General features: G+C 46.7%; 1 long non-coding RNA gene and 1 pseudogene across 3 annotated transcripts; both read right to left on the bottom strand.

Moving 5' to 3' along the window:
* Nucleotides 1-2,394: 2,394 nt before the first annotated feature.
* On the bottom strand, nucleotides 2,395-12,514 carry LOC144250161 (uncharacterized). 3 transcript variants are annotated; one of them, XR_013342414.1, is made up of 5 exons: nucleotides 12,363-12,514; nucleotides 10,921-11,085; nucleotides 9,966-10,025; nucleotides 2,881-2,999; nucleotides 2,395-2,465 (listed from the first exon to the last, which is right to left on the bottom strand). It is a non-coding gene; the product is annotated as an uncharacterized LOC144250161 (long non-coding RNA). The 3 variants fall into 3 exon arrangements; XR_013342413.1 differs by lacking the exon at nucleotides 9,966-10,025; XR_013342412.1 differs by lacking the exons at nucleotides 2,395-2,465; nucleotides 2,881-2,999; nucleotides 9,966-10,025 and having other exon boundaries at nucleotides 10,627-11,085.
* On the bottom strand, nucleotides 6,861-8,524 carry LOC144250233 (zinc finger protein GLIS2-like; annotated as a pseudogene).
* Nucleotides 12,515-14,338: the final 1,824 nt, after the last annotated feature.

Below are 14,338 nucleotides of genomic sequence, written 5' to 3' on the forward strand. Positions count from 1 at the left end.
TATATATATGTATATTTTACACACACACATCCTTCTATTGCCTTTCTCTCTTATTTAGGACAACAATGCAAGATAATGAAGAAAGCTTCTCGTGCAGGAAAATGACCTTTAGGTGAGATGCAGCCAGGGTAGGCCGATTACCCAGTGACAACATGGGGTCCCCTCAGCCTCTCCTTAGGGGAAATCACACATCTGATCCTTGCAATTAAGCTTCTCCGTTAGGCAGCCAAGAGTTATCGCTAGCACCCCTTCTAAGGCATTTGTCTTTAGATGCTTTGCGGTGCTGATTGAGTTTCTATGCCTTCTTGCTTGTGCTGTGCAGGGACAAGGGAACTTGAGCCCTTCTACCTTCTTCTCAGGAGCATAATGCGTGAAAATACACTATGATCATTATTGACTTTTAAGTCTCATTTCATACTATTATCCCAAATGTGACTCTACTAGGAATTGAAATCATCTTACTTTTCATCTCACATCTAATTGACTACAATAATCATATAACTCACTGAAGGACTGCCATAGAATTTGGTCTGTATTAAAGGTTTAGATTACCCCAGTTTATCTAAAACCCTCTTAATCAATAGAGACAATTGTATTTCATTCTTTTGAATTTTCATAGTAATTTCTCGTTTACAGAACTCTCTTGTGGTTTGTGTGGGTAATTCTCCTTGGTTCCCTTTCCTTCCTCTCTGGGTCATAAACCATTTGTGGTTCTATGTTCCTTCCCCTACCACTTCCTCACAGAGGGCTCCAAAGCTTCAGGGAATTCTTGCCTCTTCCTTTGGACCTGTCTGTGATTCCCTCTTCTTGTGCTACAGTCACTGGCAGCTGCTTTGCTGATACATTTCCTTATTTTCCACTTTAACATCCAAGCATCCTCTATCTCCTAAGGTAATTTGACCAGAGTAAATGGCTGTTGCCCATGGGAAAAAAACAAAACAAAACACTATTCCATTTGCTGAGAAGTAGTGAAGTTTTCTGGGGTCAAAAACCCCAAAATTGAGGGTAAATGAATGAGTAATGTTTTTCAAACTTCAAGATTTCAGGGAGAGTTCCAGCAAATATATGTGATATAGTTGACACAGCACAAAATTTAATTAAATCAGTATAGTTCAGAGGTATGGATCTTAGCAACAAGAAAAAGAATCATGAATCATAGGTTGAGGCAAAGCACGTCCAACACACTTGAATTTACTTACTAAGTGTTGATTAAAGGTTAGACTTAATAAATAAATACACACTCATTTAAACTTTGAAACAGAGTTTTCTAAAGTAAAAATGCGATGCTACTTTATTTTAACTCACCAAATAAGCAATAAAAATAATATTTTCAAGAACTCAATAAAATGGACTCTCAAACTAAACTTCTCAAAAATGATAATTGGCAGAGATTTTCTGAAAATAACTTGGCAAAGTATTTAAAAAAATATTTTCACATACAAAAATTTATTATAAGAAATATATAAAATATAAGATCAATATTGTGTGCAAAAAAGTTAGTACAATATTGCTTATAATAACAAAAATGGAACAACAAAAATAAAACATTTAGAGGATGGTTAAATTGTGATAGATTTATATAGTGGTATATTAAATAACTAATAAAAGTATGGAATCCAATGTCAGAAAAGGGTTAACTTGGTTTAAATCTATACATTCCAAAGAAAAGATTGACACTGACTTTCTGGGAAATGATCCTTCATGTCTTACACTATCTGGACTGATTCGAGTGTCTTTGTTGACCTGGAGCTGCAGATGGTTAATGCTAACATGGGATTTAGGTAGATGAATTGGGCCTTGTGTTACCAGTTTGACTCTAAGGAACCCTGGGATCTCAATACCTAAGTAAGTTACAAGGCACTCTGTGACTCCATGGCTGAATCCCATCAGAAACTCTGCACCTGAAGCTTGTTTGATTTTTCTTGGTTGGCAATATTGTGTTTATAGTGTTTCACATTGCTGGGAATATTAAGTGTTGGTGATACAACTCCACTGGGTAGGGTCAACTGGATGCTTGCACCTGGTCTCTCCCAGACTCTGGCCTCTGCATTCTCTTCTTTTTATGAGTTTAATCTGTATCCTTTTGCTTTAAGAAAATATAACCATGAGGAAAATTACATTTAAAAGAGCTTAAATGAAATGCTTCTCTTATAATGTTCATGGAGAAAAACCACAAACTGTTTGTACATAAGAACTCAACTTTATTTTTAAACAATCACTTTTAAAAGTTTTCAAAGTATTAGCCAATATGATAACTGGCCATCTTTAAGCAGTGGGATAATATGTCATTTATTTTTCTCTGACTCATTATCCTAATTAATACTTTCCACATTTTTTTCATTAAAAACTGTAAACAACAACAGCAAAAACAGAACATGCAGATACACACCAAATAAGGGAAAATGTTTTTATTTTTTATAAGATCAAGAATAATATCAGTGGTTAAGCATCTCTGGATTTAGTTCCTGGTACAAAAAAAAAAAATCATTGAAAAGTGTAAGTAGATTTTTAGCTTGGTTTGGATTTGGAATTCTGTTTTAATAGTAAAAGATGTATAAAATATTTTAAATGTATAAAGCATAGGACATACATGAAACACATTAGTTATTGGTTTTGTGAAAATGGAAGGGAGGAGTAGGAATAAAAGAATAAATACGTAAATAAAATACAAAAATAAACTGTTCTAATAATGTCATAAGATGCCTTCCTCCAATCATTAGCAAATATACTCCACACAGGATTTAAGAGAAAAAAATATAACTTTAAGATTGCGTGTTTTGGTTTCATCATTTATTTTTGAAAGCTAATATCTACTTTTTAAAAAATTATGTCTGTAAACTACACATAATGTATCAAAATCCAGTGCCCTTTTCCACTTACAGTTTTAAAGTTTCAAGACCAATTTCTGCCTCCTTGACATTTTCTTTCCCCTCTCTCCATTGACAGTGATGTACAACAAGGGATCAGCTCATGCAGCTCAGCAAAATGTGCAGGTACTTCTACAGTATAATCAAAAATGCCATGCATTAGTTTATCTATAGATTTATCAGAAAAATTTAGTTCTACCAGCACTAAATTTGCATAAAACGATCATTCCAGTTGAGACTAACTTATCCACCTATGGAAATCATTTAAAATATCAAGGGTTAATTTGGTCTATATGGACTGAATAGAGACAGTAATAAAGTAAGTATCCTTTCATTTTAACAGAATCAGTTGCCTTGTTATTGTTGTAGTTTTAATGTCCTTTTTTACTTTTTTCTTAGATATAATTAACTTTCAGATGGCCTCTCCTTAAGATTATTGAACCAGGTGTGGTGGCCCACACCTGTAATCCCAGTAGCTTGGGAGGCTGAGGCAAGAGGATTGCAAGTTCAAAAGCCAGCCTCAGCAACTTAGCAAGGTCCTAAGCAACTTGGGGAGAACCTGTCTCTAAATTAAATACAAAAAAGGGCTGGGGATGTAGCTAAGTGGTTAGGCACTCCTGGGTTCAATCCATAGTACCAAAAAAAAAAAAAAAAAAGCAAAAAATTAATGATACTATCTTGCAAGTAACAAAAAGCTCTTTCTGACATTTGTTTGGCAATCACAAATTTAGTTACTAACTTAGTGTTAGAACCAATGATCACTAGAACACCCTGAATACTTTAAATTTCATCAGAACTGAAGACAAATTATATTTGTGTCCCAGAATTTACAACTCTCTTCTTTTCTTTACTAGTAGCATCTTTTTTTCTCACAACTCACCAGAAAATGTTCACGTAAGAAATAGTCACAACATAAAGATGCTGTAAAGAGCTACTAAGAGAAACGAGGATTTTGAATTTCATTCAGTCCATTGCATGATTCTCATTTGTTCCACTTTATTTGGACTCTGGGTCTTTAAGCTGATCTTTACAGTCATTCCAAAAACATGTTTGACTAATGTAAACTAAAAGTCCAAATCAGTGAATACTGAGTTACAGGGTTTGGTAGGAATTTGTGTTATATACAAATTAGGAAAGTAACTAATCATGTTTGACATTAAAATAATACAAAACAAAAGTTTTAAGATTAAAGCAATAAACTATTTGGAAACATAATACAACTTTAGGGTAAGCTTTAAATGTATCCAGAATAATTTATGCCAGGTAAGAAGTCAAGAATGTTAATTTTATTCCTCTTTTTTTTCCCCTTAGACAGTATGGTCTGGATAATTTTGCTGTATCTGTGGAATATACCAGTTTTGAGATTGTCTTAGATACTGCCTTCATTACCACAAGCTATTTTACTCTTATTTACTCTATGGAAACACACACACACACACACACACACACACACACATTCTAGGGATATATATATATATATATATAACAAAGACATATATATATGTCTTTGTTTGTACATTTAGCTTTAATAAATTTCTTACAAGTATAATCCTTTCTAAATAAATCAGAAAAAAAAATAGTTTTCATTGCTTTAGCTGCTCCTTGTTGACTACAGAGTAATGTCCACACCTTTTCAGCCTGACATTTAAGGTCCCGCACTCGAGGTTGGGAACAAAACCTTCCTTCCTTCAATTTTCTTTTTTTCATCTTTGCAACTCACTTTTATTGTTTCTTTATAAACTTCCTCTCACATGGAGGAATATATTGTTATAGTCATTAGCTTATCTCTTTTTTAAACTCTATGCTAACAGCAATGGAGCCAAGAGAAGGAAAAACATAAGCTACAATAGAAAGGCACTTAGAACCTGTTAAAATACTGATATCCTGGAATGTGCAACAATAAACCAACAACAACGAAAAGTATACTGGCCCTTCCAAGCCTGGTCTATCACCAAATCACATGCTGAGCTAATGTCACCTTCCAGTGCCCTATTCCTCTGCTCCTGGGCTTGAGTCAAACCATATATCCCCCAAGCTAAGGACTGAAGGCCTAGGGCCCTAACAGGGATGAGGGGGGTGCTTGGGTCCAGGGTGGACCCAAAGAAAAAAGACCAGCTCCTTTCTACCTTGCTCACAGCCCCATCAAGGGGCAGAGCCAGCCTGGCCAGGCCCTGTCAGGACTGGGGTTCTAAGACCAGCAGCAGGGACTGCCAGGTCAGGGTGACCCTTCTAGGACAGAAGGGCAGTCCAGGAAAGAGTGGGATCAGAACTGCTCGGAGGAACCACAGGGCTATGGAGGACCCCACTGCCATCTGGTGGCTCTTTTGTTCTGTGGGTGGGGAATTGGAGGGGGTTGGCTATTTTGCAGCCTAGTGACAAAGGTGCTCTAGAAGCCAGAGCTCCCAGCTGCTGGCAGGAAGGGAACAAAAGGCCCAGGGTTGGTTGAGTGGGACATGCTGGGATAGCCTAACTTCTGGAGATTGGGCAGTGGGATCAATAACCTATATCCTTGACATACTCTGGCCCCTGCATAGTAGTTAGACCCTAGGGGAGTTGGCTGAGTGGGAGTCTCTTAGGATCAGGCTCAACTGAGAAAAAGCCAGAGGCAACAACATCCCAAGTCCAGCTCCTTCCTCCAGCCAGCTCTTCCCAGGCAGAGGGGCTGGGCCTGCCCGTAGCCATGCTTGGCTGCCCAGTCTCCCACAGACCCAGGCCTCAGTCAATGGCCAGAAAGCTCCCTCCACTTCCCCCCCTGCATGCTGTCTTGGTGCCTTAAGACCAGAAGCTGCCTCTTGCCTCAGTACCAGTGCCCTGTAGGCCTCTCCATGAGGCCAGTCCCAGCTGGGATGACCAAGATGGAGCCTGGCCTGGCCCTGCCTGTTGGGCCTGGATTAAGTCCTAGCACCAGGGCTGTCCATCTGACACCTTCCCTCCCTGGCTCCATGTTTCCCATACGCTCAGGATGCCTGAGTCAGATCCTTCCAGGGTATAGGGGCAAGTGAGTGGTCAGCTGGCCCTTCACCTGGAAATGTTGCTGGCCCTCTGGCAGTGCAGTCTGATTCAGGCTGAATGAGGGATGATGGCAGCTGACCAAGCAGGCCTCCCTTCTCTAGCGAGCAGGAAGGCACCTTGTCATAGGGGTGGGTGGGGAACAGCATGGCTTCTTCCTGTGGCTTAGCCAGGGTCTGCATCTTATCTTCTCTCCCTCCAGGGGGTAGGCCAGAGGGAAAGGGGTCTAGGGTGAGCCTGCATGGGTGCTATGGCCCGGTGGGGGCTCCTCACAGCACATCACATAAAGTTGGGGGTGGTCTGGACCAACAGGAGGGCAGATACTACTTTGCCTGCTCCCAGTGTTGGGACACGGGAAGCAGTCGCTGCTGGCCTCTGTGGCTGGCAAGTGGGCAAGTGAGGGAAGACAACCTGCTCAAGTTGGCCCTGGGATGAAGGAGGCACCAGGGTGGGAAACCAAGGACTAAGGGTTCGGTGGAGAATGGGCAGAGGGCTCAGAAGCTGTGGGGCAGGGGCCTGAGGGTGAGCAAGGCCTCAGCACCCAAGAGCATGGTCAGGGCCAAGTCCTCACTTGGGACCTGGGAAGGCAACAGTGACCTTCTAGCACCATCCTTGCTGCCCAAGGACTGCATCTGGGACTGCAGATTCCCAGGGAGCACAGACCACCAGGCCCCAGGGCAGTAGGACATTATTGCTATTTCGAAGAAGAGTTTCTGTTTGGGGCTGGGGATGTGGCACAAGCGGTAGCGCGCTCGCCTGGCATGCGTGCGGCCCGGGTTCGATCCTCAGCACCACATACCAACAAAGATGTTGTGTCCGCCGAGAACTAAAATAAATAAATAAATAAATAAATTCTCTCTCTCTCTCTCTCTCTCTCTCCCTCTCCTCTCTCTTTAAAAAAAAAAAAAAAAGAGTTTCTGTTCGTCAGGGTGGGGCCCAGAGCTGCTGGCTGAGCTGTCATAGCTGGTAGGTAGGTAAGCAGGCTCAGTTCACTACAGCTGGTTTGAGTAGCATAGAGCCTGGTGGGATGACCACCCAGCCAGGAGTTAGTGCCTCTGGGCTGCTGGCTGCTGAGTTGACGCCTGTGGACAGGTCCAGCACAGTGCCTGGAAGCAGAGGGAGTCCATCGGGGCTTGGCCGGGAGCGGCTGCTCTCCGTCCTTTCGAGAGGAGTCTTGCAGCCCTCTGTGCCCAGGGCCCTACTGGGCACTGACCCACGCCCTTTCTCCCCCTCTGCCTTGCCGCCAGCGGAGCCAGTGAGGAGGGAGACCACAGGCAGACACAGTCCACCAGCCCCAAAAGGAGAGGGCAGCAGTGGGTTCTTGGCCAGATTGAGGGGCAGAACAGGATCTGGCAGCCCAGGGCCAATACCCCCACCACCCCCGCCATTGCCACAGGCCAGGGCACTGAGGTCGAGGGGGCCAGGGGCCAGGGGCAGGGACAGGGGCAGGCTAGGCAGGCTGGGGCCTCCGAAGAGGGCAGCAGGGTTGGGAATGATGATCTGAGCCCCACTAACATAGGGGCTGCTGTCAGGGGTGGGCAGTGGTGGTTTGGGGGTGGGCGTAGCTGCAGGAGCTCCTGCTGCTCGTGAGACACGAAGTGGCCATGGGCTTTGATGTGCTTGCGCAGAGAGCTGGGGTCTGTGTAGCGCTTGTGGCAGCCAAGCATCTTGCAGTAGTAGGGTTTGTCCACGTAGTGGGTGCGAGTGTGCTTGAAGCGGTCACTCGAGTTGGAGTAGCGCTTATTGCAGCCCTCATAGGGACAGACATAGGGCTTCTCACCTGTGTGGGACCCGTTGTGGATCTTTAGGTTCTCCAGGCGGGAAAAGCTCTTATTGCAGGTGGGGCAGCGGTGCGGCTTCTCTTTGGTGTGCGTGCGGATGTGGATGAGCATCTTGTACCTGGCGTTGAAGCCACGGCCATGGCGGGCACAGCCCTCCCAGTGGCAGCAGTACCCTGCATCCTTCTCAGGCTTGACGTGATAGGCATGACATGGTCCACCAGGTCTTGCAGGAGCTCGAAGAGCTGGTTACACTTGGCCCAGCGACACACCAGCTGCTTGGGCAGGGGCAGCTCTGGCGAGAGGCACTTGTCCTTGGAGGGTGTGAGGAAGGAGGAAGCAGGCAGATGCAGGGCCCCCCCAGAGCCCAGGGGTAGGAAGAACTGGAAGGAGCTGGGGACACTGTCCAAATATCGCAGAGGCTGGAAGTCCTGTGCTTGTGACCTTCTTTGGAAATGGGATCTTCACAAATGTAATCAAGTTAAAATGAGGTCCTGCTGGATTAGGGTAGCCTAAATTCAGTACCGGGGCAGTGGGCACTGGAGGCAGGTCCCCATTGCCCTGGCGCTCGGGGTAGAGTGAGCTGCTGCCATTGGGGGAGTCCAGTCCAGACGGTGGTGACAAGCTGAGGTCCACCAGAGGGGCTGCAGAAAAGCGTCCATCCACCTTCTCAGGAAACTTGGGGTTCAGCAGGAAGCCTGAGGGTGGGGAGCCTGGGGAGCCAGATGTGGGGCTATCATCCACCAGGCCCAGCTCCCTGTGCAGAGTGCGGTGCCGGACCACACCCAGCACCCTCTCCCGCTTCTCTCTCGCCGCTCGGAGCTTGGTGATGCTCAGCTTCAGGTCAAGCGGCTCGTCCAAGGAGTGCATGGTGATGGGGTGGCGTTGGAGGGGGTAGCGGGCAGAAGGGGGCACCCAGCTGATCTTTAGGCAGGAACCTCGGCGGCGAGGGCGGTAGTGCTCCCGGCTGCGGGCTCCGGCGGTCGGGGGCGGTGGGGGGCGAGCGGGGAAGAGGCCGGGGAGGGCGGGGGCCGGGGCGCGAGGCTGACGGGGCGCGGGCTCCCCTGGCACTGCCGCCCGGAGCCCTGCAGCTTGGGCAGGGAAGGTGGCCGCGGCGGCCCGGCCGTGCGGGGATGTCTTAGAGAGGGAGGGAGGAGGGAGGAGGGAGGCGGCGGCCGCCGAGGAGGGCGAGGAGGAGGGGCGCAGGGGGCGGCCTCCCTCCCTCGCGCGCCGGCTCTCCCGCTCCCGCCCTCGCTGCAAACCCCGCTCGCTGCGGCGGCCCCAGGCCCGGGGCGCCAGCTGCCTCCTTCCTTCAATTTTCGTACGTCTTTTCAGACAATCAAAAATCCTCCCTCATTCTCCTTTCCCTTCTGCCCATATTCAGATCTGGATCATCCTTCAGCAGAATATTGTAATAGAACTATAATTTGGATCTGGGATGTCGCCTAATGGCACATGCATTAAAGGCTTGATCTGCAACTTGTCACTATTGGGAGGTGGTACAAACTTTAAGAAGTGGGATCTAGTGTGAGATTTTCTGGCCTTTGGGGACTTGCCCTTGAAGGACCTTGAAGGACACTGTGGGACATTGTTCTTCCCCTTTCTCTTTCACTTTCTGACCATTAGATGAATAGCTTCCCCCTACACCTGCCCCTCACTGGGGATTAAACCCAGGGACACTTTTACCACTGAACAGCATTCCCAGTCCTATATTATTATTTTAACTTTGAAACAAGTTCTTGCTATGTTGCTTTGGGCCTTGCTAAATTGCTGAGACTAGCCTGGAAATACAAATATAATGCATTCCTAACATTATATTTCAACAATACTTACAGGATCATAATAGTGTTAACACTCTGTTGAATTTTGTACTTTAGAATCAACTTACAGAGAAAGTATGAAAGTCTTGTGGCTATAGAGTAGAATGCAGTGATGTGAACCTCATTAAAAGTGAAAGGTCAAGAGGACTGGGGATGTGGCTTTGTTGTCTGGAGGTAGAAAGGAAAGAAGGGAAAGTAGAACTGACCAGATAAGCAGGGAGGCTGCTCCTGTAGCACAGAGTGGAAAGAGAAAAGGCACTCTCCACAGTTGGAAAAACGAGAGGTCGAGGTAGCATAAAACTTAAAATGGCAGGAACTAAAGGGATTCTATAGAAGACAGATTTTCTTATTAAAACAAATTGCAAGATCAGGATATAGGAGAGCTTGGTAAAAATGAGCTAAATCTTCATCTATCATTGCAAGAAGCCAATAAAGAGCCTTCACAATTGGTAAATCTAGGAATACAAAAGATAAGAATATTTTGAAGATACCTTAGTAGTATGCTGGTTGTGTGACAGCTAAGACAAACCACTGTGCATCATTTACTTCATCTATAAAATGAGAATAATAGAGGTACATGTTCATTTTGTGTGGCCTCTTCATGTTTATTAGGAACATTAAACAAGTCAATATATGTAAGTCACTTATAATGTGGTCTGGTGCATTATGAGTGCCACATACAAATAATTATATATATATATATATATATATATATATATATATATATATATATATATGTCTTTTGATGAGTGATGTGGTGGAGATGGGGAAAGCAGTTACAGGGCTCTTAATTTTCATTAATCACCTTTCTTATTATTTTTTGTTCTAACAAAAGATATGTGTTGCTTTGATTACCAAAAAAAAAAAAAAATACTTTTTAAAAAATATTGAAAAGAGTCAATTCCAAAACCTAGAGATGCCAAATTTACATTTATCCCACATTTTTTCTTTTTGGTGCTCCCAGCTTCACCCAGGTCTTCACATATCATGCCTGCTGGGGAAGTATTCTACTACTGAGCTACATCCCCAGCCCCATCCCATGAGTTTTTAAGCTCTGCTATAGAACTAATTTAAAAATCTACATAAAATAAAATTGAATTAAAGCATTAAACATGAGTGCTATTAAATTAAAAAAAATTAATTTACCATAAATCTCTTTAATTAAATTGATCAATTTAATTAAACTTGAAATTTTTAATATAAATTTATTTTGGAATAAAATTTTATTTGTTAAAGTTCCAAAGATAACACAAAGTGTTCCTAAATATTCTCCATCCTGTTTCCCCTTATGCTATTTTTTACGGTGCCAAGATATATTTGTTAATACCAAAAGACCAACATTTGTTCACTACTATTAAATAAACTACAGCTTCATTCACATTTTATGTTTTCTAACTTCAATATATCTTATTGTATTCTAAGATCCAAGTCAGAATATCACACTACCTATAGTAATTTTGTTTCTTGAGTCGCCTTCATTTTGTGCCAGTTTCTCTGTTTCCCTTAGTATTTTTTCTTGATGTTGGCAGGCTTGGGGAGGACTGGTCTTGTCATTTCTAAAGCATCTTTGAAGTTTATTTTGCCTGTTTTTAATACTCAATGGATCCATGCCTATAAAAACAGAATTTCAGACATTTTACTGATTTCTATAACATAGTTATTAATGTAAATAAAACATTAAATATTATAATGTGCTGTACTTGTTTCCTAACATCTCAGAAGGGACCATGTGTTTTTAATTTAAGAGAATAATTTTTAAATGTATTTAATGATATAACAACCATAATATAGAAATATTCTGAACTTCCAATATCCTAGTGAATCATTTAAATAAATAGGAGAAATCATATGCCTTTAACATCTGTATACTTTTTTGTAAAATTATACCTTCAAGAGAAGCACTTGCTATGTGTTCCTATTTTATCTTTTTTTAGTATTTCATTCCAGTTTTATTGTAGAATGATATTACATTGTAAGTATATATCACAGTTTCCTTTTAAAAAATGTTATGAGCTTATTATAAATATACATAATAGGCCATTGTGTATAGTCGTACCTGAAGTGAACAGTATTTAGTCAGTTTCATTATTTTTTATTTAAAAAAATAACATTAAGGAAGGGAAGAAAATCTGATCTTAGGAAATGCAACACTCTTAAAATACATTCAATAACATAGTTTTTCTAATAATGAGAAATTCTAATGGAAATTAAGAAATTAATCATATTAAATGACACTAGGGGCCTAGAGAAAGTGGAAACTAGGAAATTAATCACATTAAATGCCATTTGGGATCTTTGAAAATCAGGTTCAGGTTTCTAGTAGACATTTCTCTTAGCGGTGGTCTTTTTCTTCTTGTATTACAGATCACAGAAGTAACAAATAATGAACACTAGAGGAAGCCAGAGGCACAGGCCAGAGGATAAATATCCCCTCTGATGTTCAGGTGATGTGCAGGCAGGTAGGCCTCCCCACTCACTCCCCACTCACTCCCTCCCTCGCCTCTGATAGAAAGTCTGACAGAACCTGGGCCTGGAGGCTGGGGGAAGTTTGAATGCGCCCTTTGGGTTCAGATGTGCGAGGGGAGAGACCAGACGGAGGGGAAGAGACTGGTTTTGGAGTTGCTTGTGCTGTTGCTGGTGGAGGGGGTGGCATTCCGTGACAAGCACAAAGTGGTTGTGCAGGGTTGGGGCACTGGCCCTCTGAGGTGGGGGAAGGGAAGGCCCACCTGAGTGATGTCTTAATGAGTAGCCTCCGGGCTTTGCCCCAGGCTCACTGCTCCTTTCCATCACCTGTCCTGCAGGTTTGGCTTGGCTTGGCTGACCTTGGCCACCATAGCTCATACCGACTACATGCTTTTTCTAAGCCCACATGATCACAAGGCACTCACCTTTGTGTCATAGCCACTGGTATTATCCCCCGTATCAGATGAGGAAACTGAGCCCCCAAAGGCTTCAGCGACTTGGAGAGATACTAATCAGCAACTAAGTGCCTTCTCCTAACTGGAGGTCCGCTACAGCGAAACCTCCCGTATAAAAGGCAAATGAGAGGGCAGCGTCCCCTTTAACTCCCGCCCATCACGCCGGCAGCATCCAATCACTTTTCTCTGTGGCGCGGCCGGGGCCTAGGACTGGCTCCGAGGAGGACCGGCGCGAGACCAGCGCGCATGGGCGGAGCACAGAGATTTGTCTATCACGCGCAGTCGCCGGGCCTCCCAGCCTAGCTGAGCGCCCCGCAGGGCTGGCTGGGGGCGGGGCCGAGAGCTGCTGCGCCTGCGTGGTGGGCGTTCTCGGGGAGCAGGTGCTGCCGCCGCCGCCGCCGCCTCAGGCAGCACCAGCACCACCGCCGCGGCTCGCCGTCCCGGCCAGGCGCCCGGCGGCTGTGCGACACCGCGCGCGGCCTCTGCGCGCAGCCTCTAGAGGACCCCTGGTATGGCTCACGAGGGGAGCTGGGGCCCGGCCGCGCCGCTCGGCGCGCGCCGCGGTGGGGGCGGGGCGGCCCGTAACGGTCGGCCGGGTCGCGTTCGGAACCGGCCCCGCGCAGCCTCGGCAGACGACGGACCTCGGGCGCGGGAGCCGCGTTATTGCACACTCATCCTCCATCCGGCTCGGGTAAGGATCGGGACCCGGAGACCCGGGCCGGGCTCTTGGGCGCGGGGTTAGCGACCTGACCACACGCACACAGCCCTCGCTTTGCCTCTGGCATCTTCTGAGGAGAGCTGTCGGGGGAGTAGGCAGAGGTTCCAACGCCGGCTGTTGCTCATCAGTGGCTTTTTCAAACATTAAATAGAAAATGGCAAAGTGTTCTTTGGAGACGGCCATGTGTGTAGTCGGGTATTTTATAATTATGATGATGGAAGTGCTAATAGACGGGGTTGAGTAACTTGATGAGGAGCTAAGGGTGAATTACCGAATTCCCCAAACAGTGGCCCGCAGAGTGGTGTCTGGGTGCCTAGAGTATTTGATCATGACTCTGCTTCCAAACAAGGATGACCCCTCTCCAGCCTCTTATCCAGTCTGCTCTAAGTTTCTCTGTGATAGGATGCATGGACGGATGGGTGGCCTCCATGGCCCGAGACCCTTTCTAGTTCCAAACACACAGATTCTAGACAGGATGATCATGAACATCGACACCACATTTACTTTAGTAGGCACTTGGACTATTGGAATCAATTCATGAGGCATTTTGGGTTTTTCTTGAGGTAGATGATCACTTAGTTGGGAATATTTTCAGGTATGGAGTTTTTGATAATGTCTGACACCTGTTACTGCTAGTGCCGGCCGGGCTGGCTGGGGGGCGGGGCCGAGGGCTGCTGCGCCTGCGTGGTGGGCGTTCTCGGGGAGCAGCTGCTGCCGCCGCCTCCGGCAGCGCCGCCGCCTCCGGCAGCGCCGCCGCCTCCGGCAGCGCCGCCGCCTCCGGCAGCGCCGCCGCCTCCGGCAGCGCCGCCGCCTCCGGCAGCGCCGCCGCCTCCGGCAGCGCCGCCGCCTCCGGCAGCGCCGCCGCCTCCGGCAGCGCCGCCGCCTCCGGCAGCGCCGCCGCCTCCGGCAGCGCCGCCGCCTCCGGCAGCGCCGCCGCCTCCGGCAGCGCCGCCGCCTCCGGCAGCGCCGCCGCCTCCGGCAGCGCCGCCGCCTCCGGCAGCGCCGCCGCCTCCGGCAGCGCCGCCGCCTCCGGCAGCGCCGCCGCCTCCGGCAGCGCCGCCGCCTCCGGCAGCGCCGCCGCCTCCGGCAGCGCCGCCGCCTCCGGCAGCGCCGCCGCCTCCGGCAGCGCCGCCGCCTCCGGCAGCGCCGCCGCCTCCGGCAGCGCCGCCGCCTCCGGCAGCGCCGCCGCCTCCGGCAGCGCCGCCGCCTCCGGCAGCGCCGCCGCCTC

The sequence above is a fragment of the Urocitellus parryii genome, chromosome 14 (assembly GCF_045843805.1).
Source record: "Urocitellus parryii isolate mUroPar1 chromosome 14, mUroPar1.hap1, whole genome shotgun sequence".
Taxonomy (NCBI): Eukaryota; Metazoa; Chordata; class Mammalia; order Rodentia; family Sciuridae; genus Urocitellus; species Urocitellus parryii.